The sequence below is a fragment of the Bos grunniens genome, chromosome 19 (genome assembly GCF_055505025.1).
Source record: "Bos grunniens cultivar Pamir isolate PY7600 chromosome 19, Bosgru_T2T1.0, whole genome shotgun sequence".
NCBI lineage: Eukaryota > Metazoa > Chordata > Mammalia > Artiodactyla > Bovidae > Bos > Bos grunniens.
The window spans coordinates 6,374,807-6,384,638 of NC_141183.1; the positions used below are offsets into that span (position 1 = coordinate 6,374,807).

General features: G+C 51.2%; 1 long non-coding RNA gene across 3 annotated transcripts in view; it reads right to left on the minus strand.

The window, feature by feature from the left end:
* LOC147351009 (uncharacterized) overlaps positions 1–9,832 on the minus strand; it is a 39,847-nt gene that overhangs the window by 27,047 nt on the left and 2,968 nt on the right. The window contains exon 2 of one of the 3 annotated variants that reach the window (XR_015146830.1): positions 1,812–2,830. The exons of the other annotated variants lie outside the window; for them this stretch is intronic. This is a non-coding gene — a long non-coding RNA (uncharacterized LOC147351009). Of the gene's footprint in view, positions 1–1,811; positions 2,831–9,832 lie in introns of those variants that run through there. 3 annotated transcript variants of the gene reach the window in all.

Genomic DNA, 9,832 nt, shown 5'->3' on the forward strand with positions numbered 1-9,832 from the left:
TCTTAGGCACAAGGACTATTTTGAGAAACAGCACACGCAGGAGAAACTCTGAAGGCAGAGCCACAATTACCCTTTGGCAAGGGAAATTCCTATTTATGAAAAAAATCTCCATTTGTAGAGGCGTCTCCCTCTCCGTGCCAGGAAGAGGATGGCAACTCTAAATCCTGACAATCTTATTGATGGAGGAGGTGTCCACGGAAGTCTGCGTAACCTTCCTCTTGTGGATCATGCCTTTCTTGGTTACGTCCCCCTAAGCAGCGTCCCTCACACCTCTCTTTTGTCTTAAGTGGAAAACAGTAAGTCAGAATTCTGAGCTACCTCTTTGAGTTACTCACTTTCCCCTCTGGTTATCCCCACACCTGTGAGCTTCACCCATGGCTCAGTAGGTAAAGAACTGGCCTGCAAAGCAGGAGATTTAGGAGAAGACGCAGGAGATCAAGGTTTGATTCCTGGGTTGGGACGACCCCCTGGAGAAGGAAATGGAAACCCACTCTAGGATTCTTGCCTGGAGAAATCCTATAGACAGAGGAGCCTGGTGGGCAACAGTCCATGGGGGTCCCAAAGAGTGGGACCCCACTGAGCATGCACACGTCCCCCATGTGTACACGAGGCGAGGCATACATGTGAATAAACGTGTCTTGTGTGTGTGTCTTTCGTTACAGAGTTTCCAGCAGAACTTAGAAGAGTGGAGGGAAACTTACTCTTTCCTCCTGTCTGTCACTTTGACCTAAGATGCCCAATGACAGCATCCAAGGCCTTCACTTCAGCTGACTTGCTTTTTCTCTGAAGCTCTACCAGGTCCAAAAAGAGGAATCCAGGTGAGAATGTTACTGGATCCAAGCTCAGGGCAGGAGATGAGGTGTTGAGGCAAGAAATAGCGACTCCATTCGACTTTTTTCGGAAAGCCAGGCATCTGAGAAGATGGCAGACTCGTGTCCTAGAGTACCATCTTATCGGAGTCTTGATGCCAGTTTCTTTTATAAAACAGAGAGGGGGATGAGATGAGGAAGTAAAAAGGCTGTAAGTCTTACAGAATATCTGCTGGCGTGGTCAGCATCAGGGACAGGACGTGTAATTTCTTCTTTTCTGCAGTCACGCACAGGTGGGCAGGGTTCCCCAGGCAGGCCATTGTCGCAAAGGGTCGGACGCGACTGAGCGACTGAACTGAACAGCTATAGACAGCATCCTATCTAACAAAAGCCATCGAGAGCAAAAGTAAAGCGAAAGAAACAGATCCAACATGAAGTCAGATTCTGTTCTCCCCTGTTTACAAGAAGGAGCAAGACCAGACGCCAATAGAAAATAATTCAACGACGACTGCCCCTGATCTCCAGGGAAAGGAAGCCTACGAGGAATCAGCTCCTGAAAAGTATTTCTTTGGGGGCTGGCTCACATTTTCTTGCCTTCTGCTCCCTTCCCACCTCTGGGATCCTCATCTTTCAACAGGCAAGAGTCCGGGGGCTTCAGTTTATGGGTCCGGCCAATGCCTGTCACGGCAACATCATCCCCCCAAGGGCTCCACACCCTAACGCACTCTTCTTACTTCACTCCCCACGAAAACTCAGCTCCCAGGAGTGCGTTCATTTAATCAGCTTTGCAATCATTCACTCTCCAGTCAACTGCCGCTCCACTCCTGAGCCCCAGTTCTGCTCATCGCTATGTTCCTGGGAAGTATTTGCTTGTCTCTAAAACAAATTTGTATTTCAGTGGCTCTAAAATTCTATTAGACACAACAATCACTTGGAGGACTTCCTAAAATACAGAGTCTGAAAAAAAAAAAACCAACAGAAAAATAAAATACAGAGTTTGGGTGGATTCATGACTTACTGTTTTTTTTTTTTAATTTTTATATTAGAATATAGTTGATTAATGTTGTGATAGTTTCAACTGCAGAGCAAAGAGATCCTATACATATACAAGTATCCATTCTTTTTCAAATTCTTTTCTCATTGGTTGTTGTCATTCAGTTATTAAGTCCCATCTGACACTCTGCGACCCTATGAACCACGGCACGCCTTCTGCCCTCCGTTATCTCCCAGAGTTTGCTGAAATTCTTGTCCATTGAGCCAGTGATGCTATCTAACCCTTACAGAATGTTAAGCGGAGTTCCCCGTGTTATAGAAAATGTATAGTCTTGATAATACACTTCAGGCTATGATCAACTCTAAGATAACTTTAGGTTATCTTAAACGCAGGAACCATGCCTCTAATTGGAATGACTTCAGACCTGGCTGGAAAATATTCGGGACAGGAGCACGAGACAAAGGGACAGAAACCTAACGTTGGGTTCCAGATCCTCAGTCATGCCTTCAGCACAGGAGAGCCAAAGCGTGGATGTGCCACAGCGGAACAGAAAAGTGCAAGGCTCTCCTTTCCTGGAACGCATCCCTCGTGGGTGCCCTCTGCTTCCCACTCTGGCTCCAGCCTTCTGTTGCAGGAGGGGGACTCCTTCCAGAGGTGGGCTCCTGTGTGACACTTGGAAATGACTTGCCCGGGGAGACCACATGCTGACAAAGCAAGAGGCGTTGTTGGAAAGGGGCGCCTGGGTGGAGAGCTGGCGGGTCAGGGAGCCCCGGGGAACTGCTCTGCCAGCTGGCTCGGAGCCTTGGGTTTTATGGTGATGGGATTAGTTTGGGGGCTGTCTCTGGCCAATCACTCTGACACAGGGGCCTTCCTGGTGGCGTGTGCATCGCTCAGCCAAGATGGACTCCATCCGGAAGGGCTCGGGAGGTTGGTAGGACATACAGACTGGTGTCTCTTCATTCCTTTTGACTTTTCCCGAATTCTTCCCGTGGTAGCTTGTGAGTTCCGCGTTGCTTACCAGGACCTCCTGTTTTAAGATAATTCATGTAAGTGATTCTACCTTGTCTGGCCAGCATGGGTGGTCTTGGTCAGTGGTTCCTCTAACACTTATGCTCATCTTCCAATGACCCTCATCCCCTGAAAGCAGGGAACCTGCCCCCCTGGCTGTGGCAACACAGAAGCCTCCACGGACCATCTGTGCTGTTTGCGTTTGGCCTCTATTCCACTTTCCTCCCCTCATAGCTGACTTGAACAATTCTTGACTTTTTTTTTAATTCTTGACTTAACCTTGGTTCTCAAAGGCAGTGTGCATCATTAATCATATTTGGGGGTGGGGAGCAGAGATTTTTAAAAACAGGCACTTAGTCTTCTCTTTGGTTAGAGACCAAAATTCCAGAGTTCAGAATGGGGCCCAGAAATCTGCTTTTTAAACAAACACAACAAACTCTGAAGCTGTGTGCTTAAGTTTGGGAAAGCCTAAAGACCTTTGCCTCCATTTTCATGAGCTGTTTTCTCCTTACACAGACGGGCAGTGGAGGGAGATGAGCCTGGGACAGGAAGGTCCCAAATCACCGGGCACTCCGGCCAGGGGTGCTCAAATCTGTGGTTTCCTGTAATCTCTACAGCAATCAGCAGGGGAGTAGGGGCCGGAATTGTGACCTCATTTTACATACAAGCAAGTTCTTGCTCTTTGGACAAGTCTGATGGTAAAAATCTCCCTGCAATCTGGGAGACTCGGGTTCAATCTCTGGGTCAGGAAGATCTGGAGAAGGGAATGACAACCCACTCCAGTATTTTTGCCTGGAGAATCCCATGGCCAGAGGAACCTGGTGGGGTACAGTCCACAGGGTCACAAACAGTCAGACATAACTGAATGATTAACACACACACACTCACATATACTGCTCCTTGCAGCTCTAAAACTCTATGATCCCACCGCGGAAGTCGGAGTGCCAGGTTTAAGCTTTATGTCCATCACTTGTGACCTTAGGGAGGCTCTCTTCCCAGCCTGGCCTCCAGTTCCCACATGGAGGCTGGGCATTGTCTCAGCAGGCTTCTCCGAGGGCTCTCCCAGAACAGGTTAATCACGGGGGCTTAACTTTGTTGTAAATTGGTTTTGATTATGACTCTAATTTCTGTCACCCAAGCTCACTCGTCATACTTGATTGTTTTACGCTGGATAGGCAAGTCTTCCAGGGTCAATTTAAGAAAGAAGGAAGGAAGGGAAGGAGGGAGGAGGAAGGGGGCGGGAGGGAAGGAAGGAGGCTTTCAGAGACCCACCACTGGATTTAAATGAGTCACTGCATCAGAATGCAGTGATGGGTTAATGTCGCGGGGTGGGTATGCGGACGAGCTGTAAAACTAACAGACAATGACCACGGGTAGTGCGGTGCGAGTGACAGCGAGAATGAAGGCCGTCGCCTCAGAGGACTAAAGTATAGATTGTTTACGCCAGACCCCACTTTAGCAAAACCACAACTGCTATTAAGACCCTCAAATGTGCCATCAGTGGTTCTGAACTTGGCATCCTGACCGAACTCTGCCTTATCGTCAGAGGGGAAGCAAAGAGCACACAGACCAAAGGGGCTGAAATTTCAGCCGCTGCCAGGCGTCCCGGAACCCCATCACCGTCCCAGAATAGCGCAGCGCGGTTCCCAGAAGCCTCGGTGCACCATGGCTGGGCTTCCGGCGAGGCAGCCGGAGTCAAGCCTCAAGCAGCGCCAGGAACAGCTGGGACCAAGCTCCACCCAGATGCCAGCTGGCGGGCCCTGCCCCAGCAGAGGCGCCGGCTCTGGTGAGTGCGGGCATGGCTGGCTGTCCCGTGGCACCCTGGTTCTCCACCCCCATCCCATCCCCTCTGGGTCCTGGCTGACTTTAAGACTCAAGGGGCCCTCAAATCCCAGGCAAGGGGGTGCAGGCTGAGGCTGGGTCTTTGCAATGCTGGTAGGTGATCCAGGCTGGTGGCTGGGGAGGCTGGTGAACAAGGGCCCTGAAGGCGGGACAGGCGCAGCGCACGCAGAGAGGACGTGCCCACAGTGGGCTGGCAGCCTCATGAGAACAGGACCGAAGAAGGGAGAAGGGGTGGAGAGAGAAACACAGCGCCCTCCTGCAGGTCGGGCACTTGCCTAGGGCAGCGCCTTTACAGGGCTGGCTTCTCAAGGTGACAGTTTTGTTGGGAGATGGGAGGATGGCTAAGAAGGGAGGCTGCAGGCTAGAGAGCAGGTTGGCTCTGTTTCCAGCATCCTTCTCTCGTGATGGCCTGTGCAGGCGCTTCGCTTCGTCTGTTTATTCCCTCGCAAATACTGACCGAGGCCCTACGAGGGGCAAGGGACACAAGGATGCTTGGGCGCACATCTTTCAGGAGAAGAGCTTACATCCTGGTAGAGGAAGGAAGACATATACGTCAATGAACGTTCAGAGCTCAGAAAACAAGCTACAGAGAGACACGACGAAAGTGCTTTGGGGCACAGAACAGTGAAGAGCCAGTTCAGTGGAGTTAAAACCAGTGGCTTCTACTCCAGGGCTAGTCACTTAGCCTGTATGAACCTCAGTTTTAAATCTATAATATGGAGATAACGTCTACCTTTTGAACTCCTAGTGTTGTTAAGATCAAATATATACAAAAGATTCTTGGGAATTTGTGCAGGTGGAAGATGCCTTGGAGGAGGAAATGGCAGCCCATTCCAGTACTGCCTGGGAAATCCCAAGGACAGAGGAGCGGGGCGGGCTACAGTCCATGGGGTCCCAAAAGGGCTAGACACAACTTAGCGACTAAACAACAACACGAAGTAAACTGTTATGGGTGTTGGGTTATTAGACCAGCTAGTGCTTCTCTGGACATGACTGAGCGGCTTCACTTTCACTTTTCACTCTCATGCACCGGAGAAGGAAATGGCGGTCTCACAGAGCTGGACACGACTGAAGCAACTTAGCAGCAGCAGCAGTGTTTCTCTGAGTATCTTGGCCTGCAATTCTGGGAGCCAGAGGGAACCAGGGATCTGAGTGTGGGGCTCAGGACAGCAGCAAGTCCAAGCCTAGACTGCAGTCTGCCCCTTCCCCCGAGAGAAGGCCCCCAGCAACCCGCAGGTCTTGGCCAATCATTCCACCCAATCAGTGTATGTACAGAGCCTTATTCAGGGCTGCAGGGCAGCTAGGCATGAAATCTGTTCCCCACTGAGCCTATCACAGAATGAGGAAAGCCAGGTATCTATATATAAAACAATTAACTGTGCAAAGCAGGGCAAGATCGTTCAATTCATGCTAGAGAGGAAGCTTTGGGAGAGGGTGGGGTCGCCGGCCAAAGCTTCTGGGAGAAGCAGGGGGCTTTAAAGGGGGATTGGTTCAGAGAGGCCAGGCGCCAGTGTACTGGACTGAGAGTGGGGGACAGCGTGAGTAAAGCCACAGAAAGGTCTGTCCCGTGGCCAGACTCAGAGCTGACCTCAGGCTGGGGTTGCCACTTCCTGTGGGGAACAGGAGGGATGGGACGTTGCAAGGGCCTTGAATGCCTCTGAGCAAAGGAATTTGGTCTTAGTTTAGGGGCAGTGGGAGCCAATGAAGTCTTTCCAGGTGGCCCCAGTGGTAAAGAACCCACCTGCCAATGCAGGAGACATAAGAGACATAGGTTTGATCCTTGGGTCTCCCCTCGAGGAGGGCATGACAACCCACTCCAGTATTCTTGCCTCGAGAATCCCAAGGACAGAGGAGCCTGGTGGGCTACAGTCCACAGGGTCGCAAAAGTCGGACATGACTGAAGCGACTTAGCACGCATGCACGGGAGTCAAGGAGGGTCTTAGGAGCCAAGAACGCCAGGGAGATGTCAGTGACTGTCCCACAGCAGATGGGGGTTTGCAGGTGACTGGAGGTGTCAGGGAGTGGAAGGCAGGCTGCAAGCAGGGTGATCAGGTTGGGTGCGTGTAATCCCAATGGGAGGGTTGCTCCCACCCTGAAATATTCTCACAACAGTGACGGGATGGGGGTGTGGAATGGGGGACAATGGGAGACTCTTTCTGGGAGCAAGGAGAGGTCAAATACAATATCTGTTTACCAGCCAGCTGCGGGGCACCCAGTCGCCAAGCACAAGATTCCAGGCACCTACCTGTCAGGGAGCCCGGGGCCCCACCCTCAGCTCAGTGGGGGACTAGGGGACGTTGGAGAAGCAGCTTCTGCAAGAGTTTGACTTAAGCACTGTTGTGCTGTGCTGTGCTTAGGTGCTCAGTCATGTCCAACTCTTTGCGACCCCATGGACTGCAGCCCACCAGGCTCCTCTGTCCATGGGGATTCTCCAGGCAAGAATACTGGGAAGGATTGCCATGCCCTTCTCCAGGGGATCTTCCCAACCCAGGGATCGAACTCAGGTCTCCCGCGTTGCAGGCGGATTCTTTACCATCCGAGCCACCAGGAAACCCTAAACCCTGTTAGGCCTCTTTGTTTTTTTGGTCGCAATGCAAGGCTTGTGGGATCTTAATTCCCCGACTAGGGTCGAATCCAGACCCTCGGCAGTGGAAGCACAGAGTCCTAACCAATGGACTGCTGAGGAATTTCCACCGCTAGGCTTCTTTAACCGGTAGGGCTGAGATTGAAAGAGGATGGACCACGAATGGAGAGGCCGACCACTGAGTACCTGTGAGTGCCTGGCTTGTGAGAGGAACACTCTAGACGTGGCTTTATCTGGATGTGACAGTAATATGGGGGGGGTGGCAGTATCATGCCCCCTTTACAGTAAAGCGGGGCTCAGAGAGGCGAAGTGATTTGTCCACGTCATATAATTGGCAGGTGGCAAAGCTGTACCCCACCCTGGGCCTTGTCGGTAGCTTAGACTCATATGGCTCGAAAAGGAAGTATTCCAGTGAATAAAGGTAGTCTCAGTCGGCCAGTGGCCAGCAGGAATTTGTGAACCATACTGAGAGGGAGGGATTACAGACACCATCCAGACAACCCATTCATCCAAGATCTCTTGGAACAGCCAGTGGGTAGTATCCTTATGGGCTGTGGTTGTTCAGTTGCCCAGTCGTGTCCGACTCTTTGTGACCCCATGGACTGCAGCACACCTGGCCTCCCTGTCCCTCACCATCTCCTGGAGTTTGCCCAACTTCATGGTCATTGCATTGGTGATGCCATCCAGCCATCTCATCCTCTGATGCCCTCTGCTCCTTCTGCCCTCAAACTTTCCCAGCATCAGGGACTTTTCCAATGAGCTATCTCTTTGCATCAGATGACCAAAATACTAGATATATGGGACCACTTCTCAGAGTGTTATCTCTTGGTGAAGGCGGGTGTCCATAAAGGCTTACATACCTGAAAGTGAATTCATTAGTCACTCAGTTGTGTTGGACTCTTTTTTAAAATTTATTTATTTTCTGTCAGACTCTTTGGACTCCATAGATTGTAGCCCACTAGGCTCCTCTGTCCATGGAATTCTCCAGACAAGAATCCTGAAGTGGGTTGCCATTTCATCCTCCAGGGGCTCTTCCCAACCCAGGGATCAAACCCAGGCCTCCTGCCTTGCAGGCAGATTCTTTACCACTGAGCCACCAGGGAAGCTGCTATGGGTTGTTAAATTGGGTAAAGGGTATTTGGGGGCGCCGATGGGCCTGTGGTCGGGGTCTCTGAGGCCATGGCACCTCCCTTAGCGGAACGTCTCTTCTGCTCACTGGCTGCGTCCAGCAGTGCCCACGTGGTCTGGCTCCCAGGGCTGGGGTGGAGCTCTCAGGATTTCCACTCCTGAGTTCTGTCCAAGACAGGCCCTCAGGCCCTGGGGAACTAAAGCCAAGGGCATCAGGGACCCAGCAGCCTCAGAAGCCCCAGGACGTCTGCCTCCGGGGCCTTGCTTTGTTCTGAATGCAGATCCCGTTCAAGATGAGACGGGGTAGGAAGAACCGGAACAAACCGTTCTCAGAAAACCACCCCGAGGCTCCACCACGATGGCAGGACTGGCTGAGGGCGGGGTTCAGCCGCTGGGTGTCCGGCTGGTTTCCAGACTACCATCAGTGGGTGGTCAGGCACCATCTACCCCAACCTGACCCCTCCCTGTGCCCACAGAGAGCGAAGTAGACTTGCTTCATGGGAGAGGTCTCTGGAGGGTGAAGGGGTTCCCCAAATTCGGAAGCAGTTGAGACGAATCTAGAATTCACCTGTGTCTCCCTGAAGTCACTTGTCTCCCAATCTCCCTACTACTCCCCCCACCCCACCCACCCCTTTCCCAGACTCCCTAGACTGGCTTTTTAAAAAAATTTATTTTTTGGCCACCCCTCACAGCATGCAGAATCTTATTCCCCCAATCAGGAGCAAACCTGCTCTGCCTGCAACAGAAACACATGGATTCTTAATCACCGGAAGCCCCAGTAGTATATATATTATTTATATAAGACCCCGATGCTGGGAAAGATTGAAGGCAGGAGAAGGGGATGACAGAGGATGAGATGGTTGGATGGCATCACCGACTCGATGGACATGAGTTTGAGCAAGCTCCAGGAGATGGTGAAGGACAGGGAAGCCTGGCGTGCAGCAGTCCACGGGTCACAAAGAGTAGGACATGACTGAGGGACTGAACTATTTATGTATATATACATATATATGGTATGGTATTTTTGGGGGGGGCTCCAAAATCACTGCAGATGGTGACTGCAGCCATGAAATTTAAAGACGCTTACTCCTTGGAAGAAAAGTTATGACCAACCTAGATAGCATATTCAAAAGCACAGACATTACTTTGCCAACAAAGGTCCATCTAGTCAAGGCTATGGTTTTTCCAGTGGTCATGTATGGATGTGAGAGTTGGACTGTGAAGAAAGCTGAGCGCTGAAGAATTGATGCTTTTGAAGTGCGGTGTTGGAGAAGACTCTTGAGAGTCCCTTGGACTGCAAGGAGATCCAACCAGTCCATCCTGAAGGAGATCAGCCCTGGGATTTCTTTGGAAGGAATGATGCTAAAGCTGAAACTCCAGTACTTTGTCCACCTCATGCGAAGAGTTGACTCATTGGAAAAGACTCTGATGCTGGGAGGGATTGGGAGCAGGAGGAGAAGGGGATGA